This window comes from Cavia porcellus, unplaced genomic scaffold (genome assembly GCF_034190915.1).
Source record: "Cavia porcellus strain 051 isolate PalLab524CR breed Dunkin Hartley unplaced genomic scaffold, mCavPor4.1 scaffold_14, whole genome shotgun sequence".
In the NCBI taxonomy this organism is placed as follows: domain Eukaryota; kingdom Metazoa; phylum Chordata; class Mammalia; order Rodentia; family Caviidae; genus Cavia; species Cavia porcellus.
This window is the reverse complement of record NW_026947497.1, coordinates 50267594-50276600: the sequence shown is the minus strand read 5'-3', so window position 1 is coordinate 50276600 and position 9007 is coordinate 50267594. Positions and strand designations below refer to the sequence as shown.

Below are 9007 nucleotides of genomic sequence, written 5' to 3'. Positions count from 1 at the left end.
ACCAAATATACTGAACCAAGCAAGAAACTGGACCTTACTCAAAAGATAAAATAACATTTCTGCCACCATAGAACTGTACTTGCAAAGCCGTAAACCGGCTTCCAGCCTAAAACCCAGGACAAGAAAACCAGGGAGCAGATACCAACTTCCTAGCAGAGATGGTGGAGTTTTCAAGGATAGAAAACCAGTTTTGCCACAGCAATACAGAGTGCTGAAAATGTTTTTGCTTTGAACTGTGCCAAGTATTCTCTTCTTTCTTTTCTCTCCCTCTGTCCCCTGTCCCTGTAGGGTCTGTTTCAGAGTTCTGTTCTGAGGGAGATGGGGCAGCGCAGATACGGGACTGGGCCCCTGCTCTGGGCAATGGGGTGTGGGCTGGGTCCTAGGGGTTCCCGCCAGCAGGTGAGGCGGAGACCCGCAGTTCCCTGCCTCACCCGGCACGGAGCTGCGGCAGCCCAGGAGCCACAGGCCGGGCTGGGAGGGGAGTCCGGCCCGCAGCTCGCCCCCAGGCCCGGGAGGGTGGGTTGGGGCCACTGCTTTCTCTTCCCGGTGCAGGAAAGGGGAGGAGGCAGGAAGAGTCTGCAAGCGATTCCAGCCCTAGGGAAAGGGACCCAGAGGGAGAGCGACAGCGCCTGGGGAGAAACAAAGGCCACCGCCCCGCGGGTCTGGAGCGGCGTGGGCAGCGGGTCTGTGAGGCTCCTCGCTCCAGCGCAGCCCGGGAGGCGAGGTGACCCGGCCGAGCCCGGGGTGAGCTGGGCCGCGCTAGCTGGGGGACACTCTGGGGCGACAGGTGCGCGGCGGGCGGGGCGCCCCGCCTCTTCTCCTTCCCCTCCCTTTCCTCCCCTGCCCTGCGCTCCCCTCCACTACCCTCCCCTCCTCTTCCCATCTCCTCCCCTCCTCTCCCCTTCCATCTCCTTCCCTCCTCTCCCCTTCCATCTCCTCCCCTGCTCTCCCCATCCTTCACCTCCTATGCTCTCCCCTCCCCTCCTCTCCCTTCCCGTCTGCGCTCTTGTGCGGATCCCTAAGCGACCCCCGAGGCGCCAGGATCTGGAGTCGCAGCTCCCGATCTGCGACTAAGTGAGTGTCGCCTGAGCGCCGGGCTCGCGGAGGGCGCGGGTCCAGGCGAGGAGCAGCGGGCAGCAGGGGCGGCTCCCGGCCGCGGACCGGAGCGTCCAGGGGAGCCCGGCCAGGTAGGCGTGCGCGGGAGGGGCGCGCCCAGGTCGCAGAGCGGGGCACCCACCGGGCTGGGCCCCGAGCTGAGCGCCGCGTCCTGGGGAGCAGCGGCTGCGAACTTGCAGCGCGGCGCCCAGGGAGTGCGCGCGTGTGAGTACGTGAGTGTGAGTGTGCGCACGCTCCTGTGACCACGAGCGCGCTCGTTCCGAGTCCTCGCGGCGCCCTGGCGCGGTCCGGGGCGTCCTCCTCCCACGCCCCGCTGCCCGCAGCTGCTCCGGCGCCGACGCGGTTCGCAGCGCACGGGCGAGCGGGAGGCTCGCGGCTCAGGGCGGGGAGCCTGGCGTCCTGCACCGGAGCCCCGCGGGCCGGGGAGGCGAGGTTTGTGCTGCTGTTTAAAGTTCACCGCTGACCCACGGGAGTGACGGTAAATACGGAAATTTACCCCTCAGTCCTTAGGGCACGAAGAATCTGCTGCTTCTCCCAAAATGCCTGTATTTTTTGCCTTCAGGAGTGATCTTGTCAGGTTCTCCAGTAGGAAGGGGTGGGGTCTGCGAGGGCCACAGTGTAACCCCGGGCCGTCGCGCCCCCACGCGCAGCTGGCTGTCCGGTCCTGCGCCGCCGTCTGGGGAGGTGGCCGCGTCCGCCGCGGTCTGCTCAGTGAGCCAGCGGCGGGGCTCCAGGGTGCAGCGCAGAGGTCACCACGTCCTAGAAATCAGGTTCGAACGGGTAACTTGCTGCATTTTAGGGCGGCCTTCAGACGCCCCAGGAGATGCATGACCCAAGAGAAAAACGAAGGCAGGGAGTTCAAACCATGGAAGCCAAGCTTTCAAAACAACAGGCTTTCCACGTCAGGTTCTGGACCCCTAAACGAGGAAGAACTCCTAAATAGAGCTGAAATAATTCTCCTGCTGACAATAGACTCGTTAGAATGTTTTTAAACCGCTCCTATGAAGCCTGTGTGGAGAGCTGAAGGACCGGTAGATGGATACTTTCTGTTTCTCCTGTGAGATCTTTCTAGTGCAGACAGAAAACAAAAGTATTTCTTCTCGCTTGAAATCCAACTCAGGTGTAAAGTATTATATTTGGTGTGATACTTCATAATTTGTGAAATATAAATAGCCTTTTAAAGGCCCTATTTCTATATATCTAGCCATAACATTGCATATTTAAGAGAGTTTTCTGTCATTCAAGAATGAGGAAGGAAATGTAAAGTTATTTATATCTGGTGACATGAAAGAAAAATGTGGAAGACTTTGCTGCTTATGTGTATCCATTAGGACTGTGGCTTATTACGTGGGCTCACTTTAAGACACTTGAAAGCTGCTTTAATTAATGCCTCACTATAAACTTAAGTGACGACGCTGAAATTGAATTATTATAAATAATAGATCAGAGAATATTTTCTTATTAAATTTCAAGAATTTTGGCGTACTTTTCAGACAAAATTGAAAAAAGTTGAATCTCTAACCTAATATGCTGCTGGACTAAGATATGCAACTTTGAATTTGTCAGAAATTGTGCAAATTAATTCTCAAACTTACATTTGTTAAAAATGTGTGTGAGAGAGAGTAGTGGTATTTTTCAGGTTAGTTTAAGATATCATCCTATGTATCTCCAAATCCTAATTAGTCTTTTTTTTAGAAATAAATTACGAATAAATCTTCAGAAGTAAGAGGACATGGAAAAATAAAGCAGTATTCAAATAAGCGAAGCCAAGGAATATGTTGCTGATGGGAAAACATTTTGGAGGAGGGGTGCTTTCAGATTAGCCTTCTCTATGCCAGATGCACTAACGGTTGTTTGGCTTCTATTTGCTAGAATATTCACATTTATGGCATTATTTTTGGACCACTTATTTAGAAGTATGTACCCCAGCCACTCTGCTTTAAAATTTATACTTACTTCTTTTCTGCACATTTATAAAAGCATTTTTTTTCTTAAGCATCAGTAATTACAATGGTTTTTGTCTCTAGATTACATAGATTCATTCTGCAGTTGCTAAGTGTCCGTGTAATACGTTGTTTTGTGTGTCTCCATCTTTAATGATCCAAAAAAAGCTTTTAGGAATTTTCAGTCTTTTTGTTGAACCAGTTTATTTGTCCATAAACTAGTTGATTTGCTTGAGGTTGGGGTATTTCTTGGCCATCTTGTATTATTTCTGTTGTTTTATTTTTTTCTGAGCATTTTTGAAATGTCTTAAAAATGTATTTCAATAACCTTCATCTTCCTGTGTCTTGAGGGCTGAAATGAGTTATTCTTGAGGAATGAAGGATTTTGCTTAGTGTCAGCTTCCTCCTCAGACCACAGTGGGAGAATAAATCTTAAAATTTGAGAGGTTCTTAAGATCGTGGCCTATTTTTTCTGTAAAACAATGTGACTCTCACTACTTCTGGCTACTAAATTCCTTTACCTGGTGTGCTTGCTGGCCATTAATAGTATTTTTGAAAGCAAGTTCTCCCTTTTAGCAAATCAAAGTCAAATCAAGCTAATTAACCCACAAATCAGCTCACAGCAAGAAGTCAACAAAAGACAATGTTTTTAGCAAAGAATGGCCTGGGAACAGAAAGCAAGGCAGACTCAGTTTGGCTTTTTTGTTTGTTTAATTTCCAGTGCTGAGATGGAATCCAGGACCTCTTGAATGTTAGGCAACTGGTCTACCACTGAACCACACCCCTCTTAATCCTAAAACTTTTTTCTACAACCAAACAATTTCATGTGCTCTTTTATTATGTGACAAAAGTATCTTTTAAAATGTCTGCATCTCCTGCCAAACTCAACATTTCTTTGGGACTCTTATCCTTGGAGTCACAGTGCTTGACTAGTTACTGAGATGTCTGATGAGCTAAATATTGCTGTCCTCCTTGTTATTAAGGATTTTGTGCCTTGTGCCCAGGTTAGTTAGCTCACAAATGCAATGGAAGGCTTACTCTTTGCTTTGTGCGAGGTCTTGTTGTGTGAAATACTATGGTCTCCCACACAGAGACCCTTTTGTACTCTTTGCAGCCTGTTCAGAGCTGCTTGTTTGCCTGGTATCTTTGCTGCCTGAGATTAAGTCTTTCCCTACTGCTGCCAGTGTATATTCTAGTTGCCAGTGTATATTAACCTCTCCACTGCTCCTTCCTCCTCAAGCATGCAAAACGGCAGAGGTTTTCCTTTCTACTCTTTAATCTGCCACCATTGTTCAAGACTATGTTCACCATCTGCACCTTTGAGTTTCAGATATTTGACTTTGACCTTAACCAACCTTATTTCCTTTTTTGGACCCTCTGGTATTCACCCACCCCTGGCCTTCCAAGTGAAAATTCTGAGTCTCAGATTCTTTTTCTGACCATACCTACCCTTCCAAAAGTTTTGCTCACTTAGCACCACTGAACACCCTCCTCTCCCATTTTTGTTTTCTGTACCATTTTCTAATGTTTTCCTTTTGTGTTATACCCATCTTTGAGAGCATTTTCAACTGTACACCAACCCTCCAGTTTCTTGCCACTAAATCCATCGTAATCTGATTTCCTAACTTCAGTTTCAACTGAAGGTCAGTTTATTCATCCTTGCTGGAGATTTAGCTGCATGTAATAATGCAGCCATACCTTTTGGTCAGCTAGGAATTGATTTAGCTTCACCTACAGTTTAAGGGCTGGTTAACAGTGCTGTGAAGTTATTTTATCTTTTTTCAATTAATTTTATATCGCTCCTCCACTTTTGTTGGTTTGCTGGTCTGTCCAGATCATCCTCAATCTTAATCCTTAGCAAATGATCATATTTCCCAATCAAATTAGGCATATTAAGACAATATTACGGTCATTTTTTGGCAAACTATTTGTCAAGACTACTCTTGAACACAGTAGACATTTCTTTCTTTGGCCAGTTCAGACCAGAACTCTTCTTTTCAAATAAACCAGCTGTACTGTTTTTCTCTGTTATATTGATGTTCTTACTTTTTGGAGGACTTGTATGAATGTCTTTATATCTCAAAACACCTCCAGCCTCTAAAATAGTACTTAGTTCTGTCTGTGCAACCTCGTTTGGTGTGACTTGAGAGTCTCCTTACCAACAGACATTGTCTCCTCCAGGTGCACTTGTTTTGAAGTGTGATCCTCAGACCTAGACTAGGGGACTGCCTTAGTGTCACTCCATAAATTGGATCATGTCCTTTGGAGTTAATCAACCTGAGATATGATCTGCCCTTTTCTTTTGCATGCATACTACAGTATTTACTTGCCCAATTACGCAATCTTACGCATATTCCTCTCCAAATACACGGCTCCCCAGTGTCAAGTTTGGCCACTTGATTTAGAGCTTTTAGAAATGCTTTCATTCAGTATAACCTTTGCCTTTAGTTAATTGCTCGAGAAGGTCAAGGTTGTTTTCTGGTTCCATACTACAGATGACCCATTCCCCCATAGGATTCCCCCGGTGTATAATTAGGTCTTCATCCACAGTTTGATGTGATTGCTGCTGAACAGGAACATTTGGCGTGGTTGTAGACACTTTTGTCCTGCTTTAGGCTAGTCTGTGAGTTAGTCTTCTTTAGGAGCCTGTTAGAGGAGTCACGGGGTCAAATAACTTTCTTCCAGTTCATTTACATTCTTTGTGTGGCCCCAGAGTACAGGCGACAGACTGGTCAAAATCTTTGTTGGAATATGTTTACACTTTCTGCAGAACAGATATTAAGTAACTATATTTAAAACAAAAGGAAATAACAGTAAATTAGTTTATAACATGTTTCTGTGACCTCTCACTGGCTTGGAGGTAAAAACAGTTCACATTTTGAATGCTCACATAGTATATTTTTAAGAATCTCTTTGGAACAGTGCCCAGAATTAATGGTAAAATCTGGTCTAGGGGGTGGAATCTACCTTCTATGTTTTGAAAATTGAGGTGCTAGCTGGATTCTTTGTTCTTTGTCAGTCCTTCTCTGCATAATAATATTTGTAAGGATGATTTTAACAAGTTTCTTATTTTTCCACAAATGCTTTTAGTATTTTGTAGTACAGTTTCTCCAAATTAATAGATTAACCTCATTTGGAACATTTAATATAATCGTATATCTTCAGCCTTGAATTTGTCATTTTAATTTTCACTCTAATTTGTGAGTATGAATATTATTTTCTGGAGGAAGAGAGATGAAACAGAACAAAAGTGGAGTAGCCAGGGCTGGTGATGATGGACCATCATTTGAATTTCTTCATGTGTAAGCGGCCAGTATAGTCTTCGGATATCTGGTAAAATTGTCACCATTACCACTTGATCTGACAATTATGACAAGAATTTAAATGACTTTTTGTTTTTGTAATTCTTAAAAGCTTCAGTTTATTTTATTTTTCATGCTTTATGACACTCTTCTTGGAGGACTAACTGCTCTCTTGTAGCTTTCTCCATAAAGTTTATTATGGATTATACTTGTCAGGGGGAGACACAAACAGAGTTTATAACACAGTCCCTGAATTGAAAGGGTTTTAAGTTTGCACATGGCAGATAACATAAACAAGAAACAGTTTCCAAATGCTGCATGTCGACAATTAATAATGAGCTCAATATGGGGGGACAGGTTTAGTAGACCTAAAGAACGTAGGAGACAGCATGGCAGGACTGTTCTGTGGGATGGAAAAATGAGAAAAATTTCCAGGAAAGACAGAATTTAAGATCAAGGACTTAAATGGTATTATCTTTATTGTTATAGAAACTGGACATTGAACCCAGAACATTCACACTAAGCTATATCCTCAGCATTTTGTTTTTTAATTTTGTGGCAGGGCCTCAGGAAGTGGAATGTGTGGTCCTCCTGCCTGCCTCTCAGTGCTGGGGTTGCAGGTGTGTGCCATAACACCCAGGTTTTAATTGAGATTTTAAAACAAGCCCAGGATGTTGGACTACACAGGGCCCTGGGGAACAGGTGTGTGTGTGTGTGTGTGTGTGTGTGTAGCAGGTATGTGTGTGCAAAAATCTGTGCAAGCCACAACTTTGATGTACAGTGTTTTTATAAAGAGGCAGCATCTTGCTATAGTGCGTTGCTCAGGCTGGCCTTGAACTGCTGAGCTCAAGTCATCCTCTTCCCTCAGCTTCCCAAGAAGCTGGGACTGCAAGTGTGAAAAGTGTGATCACTGCTTCCTGCTCCTCCATTTCAGCTTTTGCTTCCCCTTGCTTGTCCTTGGGAGGCCGGGGCGGTAGTCCCTCCTTACATCTCAAACATCTCTGCCTGTCAGAAACTTTCCCTGAACTTCCAAGTCTAAATTCAAACCTTGATAAACTTTTGCAACCCCTGTGGTTAGGTGTTACACCTTTTGTGGGACCTTCTGCTTTCTCTGTAAGACTAATGCTATGTAGAAGAGATGCCAAAGACAAAGGAATTCTCTGAGTTCTGGGTGCTGTACACGCCTGACCTCTTTAGGTTCCGAAGGTCTGCCTCCCACCGCAGCAACAGGTGAAATTGACCAGGAGCACAGAATTTAAATGTACAAATGAGTGTTTCTGTTCTCGAATTTGAGGAACCTTTGACTTTAATCCTTGTGTTGTTAGTAGAGAAGTGTGTGTGTGTGTGTGTGTGTGTGTGTGTGTGTGTGTGTGCTTGTCTGTCTACCTATCATCTGTTCATCTATTTATATGTCTGTATTGGCATTCCAGATGTTTAATCTCCATGTTCTATCCCATTTTTGCATCTTCAGGTATGTCCAGGTAGTTAAATGGCATGTGGTTTATAATTATCCTTCTTATTCAGTATTTTGGTTTCTGTGGTTTCATCTAACTGTAGCCATTTGTGGTCTGGAAAGTCTTAATTGGAAAATTTCAGCATTAGACCATTCCCAAATTTAAAAACCTTCTGTGGCAAAATATTGCCCAAACTGTTCTATGCATATTATTAGTTATTGTTGTTAATCTCGTCCTGTCTTAATTTGTAAATTAAACTTTATGACAGGTGTGAATACGCACGGAAACAACATAGTGTTTATTGGGTTTGGTAAAATCTGCGGTTTCAGGGCATCTTTAATGTCTTGGATTGTAGCCTTATATGGATAAAAAGTCATTGGCGGATTTCAGTATACCATTAATATAACATGGACTCCTACGTTGTGTATTTGTGAGCATAAGCTTCAGGGAGTGCTGTGTGTGAGGTATTTATGTTACAGAGGTAGTGTGGAAAGAGATTTGGGTGAGCACAATAAAATTGTCAATCCTGGAGGAGTCCGGATTTGAAGCAAGGTATTCTTACACTGGATTGCGCTAAACACTTGCAAATGTGATTAGCAGAAGGCAATCTTCTTGGTGAAAACTCTTAGCCAAAATTCTATATTTTTCATGTTTAAGGTAGTTGCGCACAGTAATTATGAATAACATTCTTCCTTGTCCACTGCTCCCCCAGGTAATAATTTAATATGTCACAGTGTCTGTTTCTGGTTCTTTGCTGTGGTGGCCGGCTCAGGGCAGCTCTGCAGCTCTTGCTATGCTGTACTAGAAGCACTCAGCAGTAGCACCTTGGGAGAGCTGTGATTATTCTTGATAAGAGTTTGTGTTTTGCTTGGAGAACAAGTCATCCCAGCTGAAATTGCTGTCTTTCTCTTCTTTTCTTTTCCCCGTTTTGTTCGAAGCTCTGAGTTCATCTTAACCTGAACTGGCTTCCAGTAGCGCACCGCTAGCCTGGTCAGAGAAAGAAGGTCCCATGTGCAGGGTGTCACCAGGCCTCCCTCCACAGAATTTCTGTCTCCTGATACCACTCCAGGTTCTTAATTCTTTCAGTGGATGACATCTTTTGGATTGTATCTCCTGCATGCTACAAGATAACAGTTTTATTCAGAAAAATAGGTCAGCCTTGTTTACTAGTGGCGAAAATGGCTGTGACTGT

At 44.5% G+C, this 9007-nt stretch overlaps 1 protein-coding gene across 6 annotated transcripts in view; it reads left to right on the top strand.

The window, feature by feature from the left end:
* The first annotated feature begins 603 nt into the window (after positions 1-603).
* Gucy1a1 (guanylate cyclase 1 soluble subunit alpha 1) overlaps positions 604-9007 on the top strand; it is a 62111-nt gene continuing 53707 nt past the window's right edge. The window contains exon 1 of one of the 6 annotated variants that reach the window (XM_013160330.3): positions 604-744. The gene's annotated coding sequence lies outside the window, so the exon portion shown is untranslated. Of the gene's footprint in view, positions 745-880; positions 1188-1317; positions 1595-1733; positions 1887-9007 lie in introns of those variants that run through there. The other 5 variants (XM_063260884.1, XM_063260887.1, XM_063260885.1 and 2 more) reach the window with 5 other exon arrangements.